Source organism: Pleurodeles waltl, chromosome 12 (assembly GCF_031143425.1).
Source record: "Pleurodeles waltl isolate 20211129_DDA chromosome 12, aPleWal1.hap1.20221129, whole genome shotgun sequence".
In the NCBI taxonomy this organism is placed as follows: Eukaryota; Metazoa; Chordata; class Amphibia; order Caudata; family Salamandridae; genus Pleurodeles; species Pleurodeles waltl.
In genome coordinates this window covers 577,500,724-577,513,197 of record NC_090451.1, presented here as the reverse complement: position 1 = coordinate 577,513,197, position 12,474 = coordinate 577,500,724, and positions in this window count along the sequence as shown.

Sequence of the window (12,474 nt, the reverse complement as noted above, 5' to 3'; positions counted from 1 at the left end):
GGGTCCATCCCAAATGGCAAGCACATCGTTAATATTCTATGTTTTTCCTGAAGTCGCGTATGGGGAAATATTGCCTCAGCGCATTTATTTTTTGTGTTACCAAAATGGAGTTCCCTCTCATTTGGCGGGTACTTTACCCATGATTGAATGTAAAGTCGCAGGGTTTATACCTGGCGTTACTGCATGTGGATGTGCTGGAGCAGCACATACTGGGTTTGTATTTAACGTTTGCATTACAAATTGTACTAATCGTCTATATATTGCTGTTAACTCTGTATATAAGCAACAAACCTCAGCCACCGCTAAATTTGCAACTGCAGGATGTGGTGTATAGGTGGCCAATAAAGGCCAGGTAGGAACATCGTTACTTAGAGGACCTAACCTTATTGGTAAAATTGTGTGGGGTAGGGCGCCATCAAGCCAATTATTATGTTCTTGATAAGATAATGGTATTTCTACATATGCATATGGCCTGTATTGTCCAGGTGCGTTTGCAAGTATATAATGATGAAATGTATTTGTGTTCTCATCAACTGCTGGAAATGTGACCCAAGAATAAAAGAGTTCTGTTCTATAAGCTGCATGGGCATCCCCCACAAATGTGACTGGACCCCCCTGGACCGTTAGGCCATTTGCTAATTAAATGTGCAGTCAGAGGTTGTCTCATATTAACTGCTATTTGTATCTGCTGTGGATTCGCCATCATAGACAGACTATGGGGGAAAGTCCCGCCAGCAGAATACCGCTGCGCGGTCAAAAGACCGCCGCGGTAATTCTGAGTTTGCCGCTGGGCTGGCGGGCCACCGCCAGAAGGCCGCCCGCCAGCCCAGCGGGAAACCCCCTTCCATGAGGATGCCGGCTCCGAATGGAGCCGGCGGAGTGGAAGGGGTGCGACGGGTGCAGTTGCACCCGTCGCGATTTTCAGTGTCTGCGTGGCAGACACTGAAAATCTTGGTGGGGCCCTGTTAGGGGGCCCCTGCAGTGCCCATGCCATTGGCATGGGCACTGCAGGGGCCCCCAGGGGCCCCACGACACCCGTTACCGCCAACCAGGTTCTGGTGGTCAAAACCGCCAGAACAAGGCTAGCGGTAAGGGGGTCGGAATCCATGGAGGATTCCCTTGGGCAGCGGGAAACCGGCGGTACACCGCCGGTTTCCCGTATCTGACCGCGGCTGTACCGCCGCGGTTAGAATGCCATGGGAGCACCGCCAGCCTGTTGGCGGTGCTCCCGCGGTCGTTGGCCCTGGTGGTCCATGACCGCCAGGGTCAGAATGACCCCCTATATGTTCATAGACGGCTCACCAAATTGAGTTTTTTCCTTTTAAAGTTCACGCTTGAACAACCTTCAGCCTCAAATAGGATAGCCTACGTAGCTGGGGTGGAAATCCTCAGTACCACGGACGTCTCTGTATACAGTATTTAGGCGTCATTATATATAATGAGACAGAGATACTCCGGAGGACCCGGAAATTAGAGCTTGACCAAACGTTGGTGGCGCCACGTCGTGTAGGCTCTCATTATTCTAATGAGACTACTGGATTTTGAGGGGCAGAATCGCCCGCAGTGTGGGAGACTAAGGGGGTCATTCCAACACTGGCGGTCGGTGTTAAAGATGCGGCTAAACCGCCAACAGGCAGGCGGTAAAAAAAATGGAATTCCGACCCTGGCGGAAACCGCCAACAGAGACCGCCACATCAACACACCGCCCGCCGCGGCGGAACAAACAAACAGCGCGGCGGTCACCGCCAACAGACAGGCGGGAGACAATGTACCGCCCACCCTATCACAACACACCAATCCGCCACCTTTTCCGGGGCGGTAGCCCCGCCGATAAAAACACGGCGGAAACAACCATTTCAAACGGAAAACGCTCACCTCCATACACCCCACGAGGAATCAGGACAGCATGGAACCCGAACTCCACATCCTCCCAGCGATTGTCTTCCTGCTCCTCTACCAGGAACACGAACGCCGGCGCAGAAGACAACGGTGAGTACTGCACCTACGACACAGGGGAGGGGGGAGGAGAAAATATTACGGGCACACACATACGCGACACACCCACCCCCACCCTCACCCACTACAACACACACATCAATGCATAGAAATACATCACAGTTCCCCCCACCCCAACCCCCCCGGAAGAAAGCAAAGACAAAAGGAAATGATTTTAAACATTGGAATATATTGTAATACTGGCTGAATTATATATATATATTTCTACACATCAAAAAAACTTATATACATATATGTACAAGTCCGAGCATTGTAGCAGGCATTGTCCATGGACCACTGGGCCCAAATCACATGGGCAAAGCCCACACAGGATACCTGACTCCAACGGAGAGAACACTGCAGGGGCATCAGATAGGAAAACTACAGGCACCTCAGGGGGAAGGGAAGGGAGGGCACCTCAGCCAGATGAGTGCACGACGCCAGATCCACGAGGGGCCTCCATGGCCACTGTTTAATCCTGGGGAGTGCAAAGCCACAGTCTCTCAAGTCTCTACAGTGGGTGGGTTGCCCACTGTTCAATCCTGGGGAGTGCAAAGCCACAGTCTCTCAAGTCTCTACAGTGGGTGGATTGCCCACTGTGCCATCCTGGGGAGTGCAAAGCCACAGTCTCTCAAGTCTCTATAGTGGGTGGATTGCCCACTGTTACATCCTGGGGAGTGCAAAGCCACAGTCTCTCAAGTCTCTACAGTGGGTGGCTTGCCCACTGTAACATCCTGGGGAGTGCAAAGCCACAGTATCTCAAGTGGATGACAGTCTCCACTGGTTCTGGAGGGGGACTGGTGCCCAGAGTGCTTCGCGCAGCCCTGCCCGACACAGATGCTTGAGACGGCGGTGCCCTGTTCAGCGGTGCTTGAGATGAAGGGCCCAGTTCAGCGGTGCTTGAGACGGTGGTGCCCTGTTCAGCGGTGCTTGAGTGAAAGGGCCCAGTTCAGCGGTGCTTGAGACGGCGGTGCCCTGTTCAGCGGTGCTTGAGTGAAAGGGCCCAGTTCAGCGGTGCTTGAGATGAAGGGCCCTGTTCAGCGGTGCTTGAGACGGCGGTGCCCTGTTCAGCGGTGCTTGAGACGGCGGTGCCCAGTTCAGCGGTGCTTGAGATGAAGGGCCCAGTTCAGCGGTGCTTGAGACGGCGGTGCCCTGTTCAGCGGTGCTTGAGACGGCGGTGCCCAGTTCAGCGGTGCTTGAGTGAAAGGGCCCTGTTCAGCGGTGCTTGAGACGGCGGTGCCCAGTTCAGCGGTGCTTGAGATGATGGGCCCAGTTCAGCGGTGCTTGAGACGGCGGTGCCCTGTTCAGCGGTGCTTGAGACGGCGGTGCCCTGTTCAGCGGTGCTTGAGACGGCGGTGCCCTGTTCAGCGGTGCTTGAGTGAAAGGGCCCAGTTCAGCGGTGGTTGAAATGAAGGGCCCAGTTCAGCGGTGCTTGAGACGGCGGTGCCCAGTTCAGCGGTGCTTGAGACGGCGGTGCCCTGTTCAGCGGTGCTTGAGACGGCGGTGCCCTGTTCAGCGGTGCTTGAGACGGCGGTGCCCAGTTCAGCGGTGCTTGAGACGGCGGTGCCCTGTTCAGCGGTGCTTGAGACGGCGGTGCCCTGTTCAGCGGTGCTTGAGACGGCGGTGCCCAGTTCAGCGGTGCTTGAGATGAAGGGCCCAGTTCAGCGGTGCTTGAGATGAAGGGCCCAGTTCAGCGGTGCTTGAGATGAAGGGCCCAGTTCAGCGGGGCTTGAGATGAAGGGCCCAGTTCAGCGGGGCTTGAGACGGCGGTGCCCTGTTCAGCGGTGCTTGAGACGGCGGTGCCCAGTTCAGCGGTGTTTGAGTGAAAGGGCCCAGTTCAGCGGTGCTTGAGATGAAGGGCCCAGTTCAGCGGTGCTTGAGACGGCGGTGCCCAGTTCAGCGGTGCTTGAGTGAAAGGGCCCAGTTCAACGGATCCGGCCATGGCGTGCAGGTCATTTGCCACCTGTCCTGTGGCTGGCGGGGCCTTCCTGCCCATCTGTCGGGTGGCTGGCGGGGCCTTCCTGGTCTGCAGTACCGGGCCTGTTGGTGTCCTCCTGCCCACCTGGGCTGGGGTGGGCAGGGCCCTCCTGGCCAGCTGGGCTGATGGCGGTCTCCTCGGGTGTGCTGCCCTTCCCAGCCTTCCCTGTTCGCCTGTGGGCCTTCCCCACCTTGGGCGGTGTGCCACCTGCCTGAACACTTCGTGCCGGAGCCATGGTAGGGATTTTAGTGCCTGGGGTTTTCACCCTCTCGCGCCGGCCGCTGACTATCTTCGGGTGTTTCTCCGGGAGTGGGCTGCCCGTGCCTTGGCTCCGTACTGAACTGGCTGCCCTTGAGGGTGGGGGACTCCACAGTCTATGGCAGACTGTCATCCCAGGGCCCGGTTTTGTGGTGGCTGAGGTGCTGACTGGAGTCCTATGAGAAGGACGGGGTGGGGGAGTTGTAGGAAAGAGGTTAAGTTTGGACAGGAATAGCAATTTAGGACCAGTGGGACGGGTAGGTGTAGTGGGTATGGGAGTGGAGGAAGAGGTTGTGGTTGTAGGAGTCTTAAGTCTGGTGTCTTTGGGTGCAGGTGCTTGGGCTGGAGGCTGTCGTGAGGTGGAAGGCTGTTGGGTGTGTGGCTGCCTGCGTTTGTGTATCTTGGAAGAGGGGGAGACAGACACACTGGGAGAGGACACAGGGGACGTGTAAATGGTAGTGGGGGTGGTGACTGCACGTGTGCGGGGGGTTCTGGTGTGTGTGCTGGTGATGGACGTAGTGGCTGAAGATGTTGTGCATGCAAGTGTGAGTGGAGACGTGACAGGGAGGGAGGAGGGAGACGAGGAGGAGGGGGACACAGTGGAGGCAGTGGGTGTTGGTATGTCTGTATGTGGATGTTGCTTGTGTGAATGCTTGTGTGATGTGTGGTGCTTTTGTGCTTATGTCTGGATGAGCTTCCCTTGGGTGTTGAGGTGTGTGCAGGCTGGTCTGATGGTGTGTCTGGGATAGGCAGAGGTACAGGTGATAGGGTATGGGTGGAGGAAGTTGGAGGGGGAGGCTAGAGACAGGGACAATGGCTGCCATCAGTGCTGAGGTCAGAGTCTGGAACGATCGCTGATGGGCAGCCTGACCAGAATGAATGCCCTCCAGGTATGCATTACTCTGGTGCACCTCCCTTTCTACACCCTGGATGGCATTCAAAAGGGTAGACTGCCCAACAATGAGCGTCCTCAGGAGGTCAGTGATCTCCTCACTGAGGGCAGCAGGGGTGACAGGGGCAGGGCCTGAGGTGCCTGGGGCGAAGGAGATGCCCACCTTCCTGGGTGAGCGGGCACAGGCCAAACGCTGAGGGGCTGCTGGGAGGGCGGTGCTGGTGAGCTGGTTGGCGGCTGTACCTGTTGTTGCGAGGGGCACGGATGTTGCCGCCACAACAAGGGAGCTCCTTTCAGAGGACGAGTCCGTGTCACTAATGTCTGCACGAGTCCCCGCTGTGGAGCTCCCCTCGCCCTCCGTCCCACTGGTGTATTCGGAATCCGTTGCATGGCCCTCCATGGCCATGTGGGATGCAGCTCCCTCGTGATCCGATGCCACTTCTCCTCCGCCTGATGATGCTAATGCACACATGAACAGGAAGACCACAAAAAAGGGGGGGGGGAAATAAAGACATGTTGAGTGCATGCATTGGCGACACCGTTGGCGGAGAGGACAGACACAGAAGCCCCCTGCACTACGCCGCGCACTTGGGGTCCACTACTCAATCCGTGGGACATGGCCTACAAGCCTACGGACGACAACTGCACACGTAGATGACACAGGGCCATGGGTAACTGTACTTGGCACCCTACAGAGGTGGGGGGCGGGGGCACAGGGCCATGCCTTATGGAGGGGCCTAGCCTACTGAAATCGCCCTGGCCTAGGGAGACCCACAGCCCTCCTCCCCCACCCAGACACCTCCACTGCGCGCAAAGTCAGCAGAATGAGGTACTCACCCCCTTGTGTCTGCTGTGATGTCCTCACGCGCCCATCCAAATCGGGGTAGGCCACAGCCAGCATCCAGGACATCAGGGGGGTCAAAGTCCGACTGACACCCCTCCCACGTTGGGAGGCCATCCCCAGCTGAGCCTCCGCCGTCTTCCTGCTCCAGCGTCGGATGTTCTCCCATCTCTTCCGGCAGTGGGTGCCCCGTCTGTGGTGGACCCCCAGGGCCCGGACGTCCTTGGCGATGGCACGCCAAATGTCTATCTTCTGGTGGGCGCTGACCTATTTGAAATGTACAGGGGGAGAAAAAGAGTCATCACCTTCTGCACCCTCAATGTGAGTGGCCCCCCATCCCTACCCTTGCCATGTGGCACATCCTGTCATCCGTCGTTTGATGCATGTCTCATTCGCTCCCCTCCCCACCATCTTTCATCCACCCGACTGAACACAGGCACTGACCCCAAAGCATGGTCCCAGTGTACTTACCTGTTGGTCTGGAGGACCGTAGAGTAGCGCATACTGGGGGAGCACCCCATCCACGAGTTTCTCCAATTCCTGAGCAGTGAAGGCAGGGGCCCTTTCCCCAGTCGCATGAGCCATTGTCTCTTCCAGACCGAGGTCACAGCAGCACTTGCAGTGTAGGTCCTCTCCTGTCGAAGATCAGGTATCGAGTGATTAAGCAGATAGAAAATGGCGGTCACGCCCGCGGCGGTGCGTACCGCGGCGGTGCGTACCGCGACCGCTGGCGCACATCGTCATTGGCTCCTGAGACCCATAGGGTTCAATGTTAACCAATGCTGCTTTGCGCCGCGGTCTTCGACCGCCTACCGCCACGGTGTACCACACCAGCGCATTGACCTCACATCCCATTGTCACACTTCACAGGTCAGGCAGCCGCCATTTCAAGGGCCCACATGGCTTACTTTTAACTGCGTCACACATACCTAGGCCTTGCATCAACACTCATACAATCCATTCCATGCATTGGGAATCATGTTTTGTGATAACTGTGGTTACGTACCTGTGGGCTGATTGACTCTGTGCTCGCTGTTGTCCTTCATAGGCACCGTCCGCTGCGACATGTGAGGAGATGGAGGAATCTTCCTGTGTACAGACCGCTGGTAGACCTGTCGACAATGGAGGAAAGACATGTCATACTGACATACAGGCTTGACCGAGCCACTATTCAGGAACTGTGTGCCCAGCTGGAGCCAGACCTGATGTCACCCATCCGCCAACCCACAGGGATCCCACCTCTAGTGCAGGTGCTGTCAGTACTCCATTTCTTTGCAAGTGGGTCATTTCAAACAACAGTGGCCATATCATCAGGGATGTCCCAGCCTATGTCTTCCAAGGTGTTGTCCAGAGTGTTGTCTGCCCTTCTGAAATACATGCGGAGCTACATTGTTTTCCCTGAGGTGGAGTATTTGCCTACAGTGAAAGGTGATTTCTATGCCCTTGGACATATCCCCAACATCATAGGGGGCATTGATGGGACCCATGTGGCTTTAGTACCACCCAGCAGGAGTGAACAAGTGTACAGAAACAGAAAGAGTTATCATTCGATGAATGTACAGATGGTGTGTTTGGCAGACCAGTACATCTCCCATGTTAATGCCAAGTTCCCTGGCTCTGTGCATGACGCCTACATCCTGTGGAATAGCAGCATCCCTTACGTGATGGGTCAACTCCAGAGGCACCGTGTGTGGCTAATTGGTGACTCTGGTTACCCCAACCTGTCATGGCTACTGACCCCAGTGAGGAATCCCCGGACAAGGGCAGAGGAACGGTACAATGAGGCCCATGGGAGAACTAAGAGGGTGATCGAGCGGACCTTCGGCCTTCTGAAGGCCAGGTTCCGCTGCCTCCATATGACAGGTGGATCCCTATTGTACTCACTAAAGAAGGTGTGCCAGATCATCGTGGCCTGCTGTATGCTTCACAACCTGGCTTTGCGATGCCAGGTGCCTTTTCTGCAGGAGGATGGTCCAGATGGTGGTGTTGTAGCAGCTGTGGAGCCTGTGGAGAGTGAAGAAGAGGAAGCCGAAGAGGACGACATAGACAACAGGAACACAGTAATACAGCAGTATTTTCAAGGACACACAGGTAAGAATACACACCGGCATATTGCATATACTTAACCCCTACTACCTCTCTACTGTCTGACCATTTCCCCCTGTGTATGGTAACTGAGTTGTGACTTTCCCTTCCAATTTCAGAGATGTGGGCCATACTGCGTGACATCTGCTTTGTTTCCACATGGACTACAGCTGTGTGACAGTGGTATGTTGGCATCACAATGTAAATATGCATTTTGGGACTGTAATGTCTAATACATTAGTACAAAATCACAGCCAGACTCCTGATTGTTTTGTCGTATAACTGTTTATTTCAGTGATCTATATTGGTGGGTGGTTGCAAGTTGGTGAGGGGTGATGGTGGAGGATTGTCCATGGCAGAGTCCAGACTATTAGTATCACAGGTGCAATGTCCAAAAGCCTGTGGAAAGTGGAGCATGGGCAGTATAAGAATGGACAGGGTGTCAATGTGGGACAGTGGGATGACAATCAGGGAGGTATCCTTTCCTGGCGGGGGTCTTGGCATGTTACTCTGTCTTCTTCCTGGATCTCAGGGCCCGCTTGCGGGGTGGTTCTCCTTCTGCAGGGGGTGGGGTGCTGGTGGCCTGTTGGTCCTGTGGCGGGGCCTCCTGTCCACTAGCGCCGGCGGAGGTGGTAGGCAGTTCTTGGTCCATGCTAGTGTCAGGGGCCCTTTGTGGTGCCACAGTGTCCCGCAATGTGGTGACTACCTGATTCAGAGCCCCTACAATGGTGGCCAGGGCGGAACTGATGTTTCGTAGTTCCTCCCTGAACCCCAAATACTGTTCCTCCTGCAGTAGCTGGATCTCCTGAAACCTGGCCAGGACCGTCGCCATCGTCTCCTGAGAGTAGTGGTAGGATCCCATGATGGAGGATAGGGCCTCGTGGAGAGTGGGTTCCCTGGGCCTGTCCCCCCCTGTCGCACAGCAGTCCTCCCAGTTCCCCCGTTTCCCTGGGCCTCTCTCCCCTGGACCGTGTGCCCACTACCACTGCCCCCAGGTCCCTGTTGTTGTTGGGGTGGGGGGTTAACCTGGGTGCCCTGTAGTGGTGGACACACCGCTGATTGACGTGTCCTGGGGACTGAGGGATGGGCCCGCTGGGTGGGTGTTGTGCTGGTGTTCCCAGAGGGGGGAAGGTCTGCTATGGGCTGTGGCTGTGTGAGGGGAACCGACTGTCCCGAGGTCCCCGATGGGCCGGGCTGGTCATCTAGATCCAGGTCGACAGAGGTGCTGTCCTCACTGTGGGCCTCTTCTGGGGGTGGAGTAGACATTTGTGGACCCTCCTGCGTGGTGACGTGGCGTTCGGGTCCTGCAGGGGTATAAATGTATGGTTATTGCATTTGTGTGTGCCATAGCGTGTAATGGGTGGGTGCCCTTGTACCCCAGTGCTGGCATTCCCGTATGGGGGCTTTTGTGACGGTGATTTGGTGGGGGATGGGTATGTGCAGTGGGCATGCTTTGTTGATGGGTGTCCATGCTTTGTGGTTGCATGCAGGGATGGGTGGGCTGTGATGGTGAGACATTTGCAAGGAGCAGGATGTGAGGGGGGTGAGGGTGAGGGTGGGGGTATGAGTTGGTATGCTGGTGGGGTGGGGGGGATGAAGTAGATACTCCTGTGAGGCCCTCAGGATGCAGGATTGCCAAGACCTGCTCCTCCCATGTTGTAAATTCTGGGGGAGGAGGTGGGGGTCCGCCGCCAGTCCGCTGCACCGCGATGTTGTGCCTGGATACCATTGAACGTACCTTCCCCCGTAGGTCGTTCCACCGCTTCCTGATGTCGTCCCTATTTCTTGGGTGCTGTCCCACAGCGTTGACCCTATCGACTATTCTGCTCCATAGCTCCATCTTCCTGGCAATGGTGGTGTGCTGCACCTGTGTCCCGAAGAGCTGTGGCTCTACCCATACAATTTCCTCCACCATGACCCTGAGTTCATCCTCGGAGAACCTGGGGTGTCTTTGCGGTGCCATGGGGTGGTGTGGGTGATGTGTGGGGTGGTTTGTGTGGTGATGTGTATTGGTGTGTTGTGTGAAGTGCATGGAAATATTGCTGGGTGAAAGTAAAATGCGCGTCTGGGTGCTCAGTTCTCTTTTTCTCAGTGCGTGGTCCCGATTCTGTAGAAGTGGGGGTTTGTGGGTGATGTGGGTGTGTGTTTTATATTGTGTTGGGTGTGTGGGAGTGGTGTTTGTATGTGTATCAGGTGTGTGTATTTCGAATTGTCCAATGTGGATGTGTTTTGTAAGAGTGTGTGTATTTTGAGTGCGGCGGTGTGTGCCGCCAATGGAATACCGCGGTTGAAAGACCACTGCTGAGTGGATTCGTGTGTCGTGATAGTGTGGGCGTATTTCTGTTGGCGTGACGGTGGAGGTTTGGTCAGCGCCAGTTTCTCGCTGGCCTTTGGTGTGGCGGACTTTTGTGGATGTCTGTATTTTGGCGGTTTGCCTGTTGTGGGTCAGAATGACCGTGGTGGATGGCCGCGGCGGTATGTTGGCGGTCTTCTGACAGCGGTAAGCGGCTTTTACCGCCAAGGTTGGAATGACCACCTAAGTCTAACCCACTGCGGGTGACACCTGTTGCTCCAATCCGGGTTTTGCTCCGGCTAACTAGCAGTGCCTCATCTCTACCCAAGGATAGGGATAACTGGGCAGCCGAGCGCATGACATACTTGGCTTCTCAGGGAAGTCGTGGTCACTGAGGTCTCGTCCGTTTCTCTCATTTACAATTCAGTCTCATATATAAATGACATACAGGAGCAGTATATGTTTCAATAATGAGTTTAATAAAACAACTGCGTCTTAGAATGCAAAGCGTAAGCTGCAATAACCAGGACGACACAACATGACAGTATTAAAATTGTGACAAGAAGAGTGAAGCATAAAAACAATGCTATCATATTGTCACTATAATAAATGGACTAGCTCCTAACTAGGCTATGATAGAGCACAGCATGTTAAGCTACAAGTCTGCCCTTCAGGTTTCCCTGGGAAGACATCAACCCCCATACCTGAGCAAAGGCCTGCGGTCTGCGTTAGCATCTGTAGCGAAGCATTCAGCAATCAGCATACAGTCGTGGTTCCCTGGCTGGAATCTCCCTCTAACATGTAAGGGAAAAGGAAGTGTTTTTATAATAACACAGCTGATGTTCTGAGAAAATGTCCCTACGTAAGGATGTGTGTTTTCTACGAATGTTGGAGACTAAACTTCTACTACGTTCGCCGGCAATGTACTGTGCTGTAGCCTTGGAAGAAGCACAGAGTGATCAAGAACGTCTTGTTTGAGAACAGAGTGCTGGCCTAGGCAAAAACAGTTAGATAAAAGGAAAATAAAACAAGACTGTAAAAATGGTTATTGTAACAATAATAAAACGAAGCTGAATAAAATATATCTAGGTTAAAGTGCACAGCGGCCTAGTGTGTTAAAATAACGTGCATGGAGCTATAACTAAAATGGCTACACAACAGTATTACTGCTGCAACACTTGTATAAAAGCAGATTTTCCGGGGTTGATCAAGTATTATAATATTGGGTTTAGCTTGTGAACTAGGACTACAGTAGTTTTGCCCCCACATTAAGCAATGATTGTGGTCTGTAAATTGAGCAATGAGTGTGGTCTTCCGTGGCTTTGGAATTACTGTAATTGTGGCCTCCAGCACTGAACCTGACATTTTCGTGGAGTCTGTGAAGGAATTAAATAATTTGGCCAGTATAGGGGCGAGGACTCTGAAAAATTCCTTATAAAGAGGGGAGAAGATGTGCAGGCCTGGAGATTTATTTATATGTAATGTGGTGATGTCTGCTAAAACTTCATCTAATTGGTTTTGGTCATCTAAGGTTTTTGCTCAGGATTGGTGGAGTTTTGTGAAATGGGATTGAGCGGGGTCATTTTTTTATCTTGGCAAGGGGGTTTGGATTGGTTGTATAAAGAGTTTTGTAGTAGTCCCTAAATGCCCCTACAGTTCCCTGTTTGTCAGCTACTAGCTCTCCCTTGTGGTTTGACACTGCCTGAATATTTTTCCATGCTACTTTTGTTTTGAGTATATATGCAGGTAATTCCTCTTCTTTGTTCTCCCTGTACAAAACTTTGGCTCGTTCAGAACAGGGCACATTCTGCTGTAAGTTGACCGCCTTTAGCTGGGCAATGCAGTATGTTAGTTTGCTCCATATTGAGAGTACTCCAGCTCTCATGAGTATGGATTCCAGATTTTTTTAGTTGAACAGCTAGTTCCTTTCTTTTCTCTCATCCTTCTTTCTTCTCTTTGGCTGTATATATATTTTTACTTCCCTGGTGACCATCTTCAAGGCATCTCAAAGAGTCTGTACATTTAGGTTGTCTTCAAAATTAGTCATGATGTATTGATCCAACATTTCAGTCAGTCACACAAGTAGAATTACTAGTGCCCATGTTGAGGCAACAAATGCATGCACAGCCTCA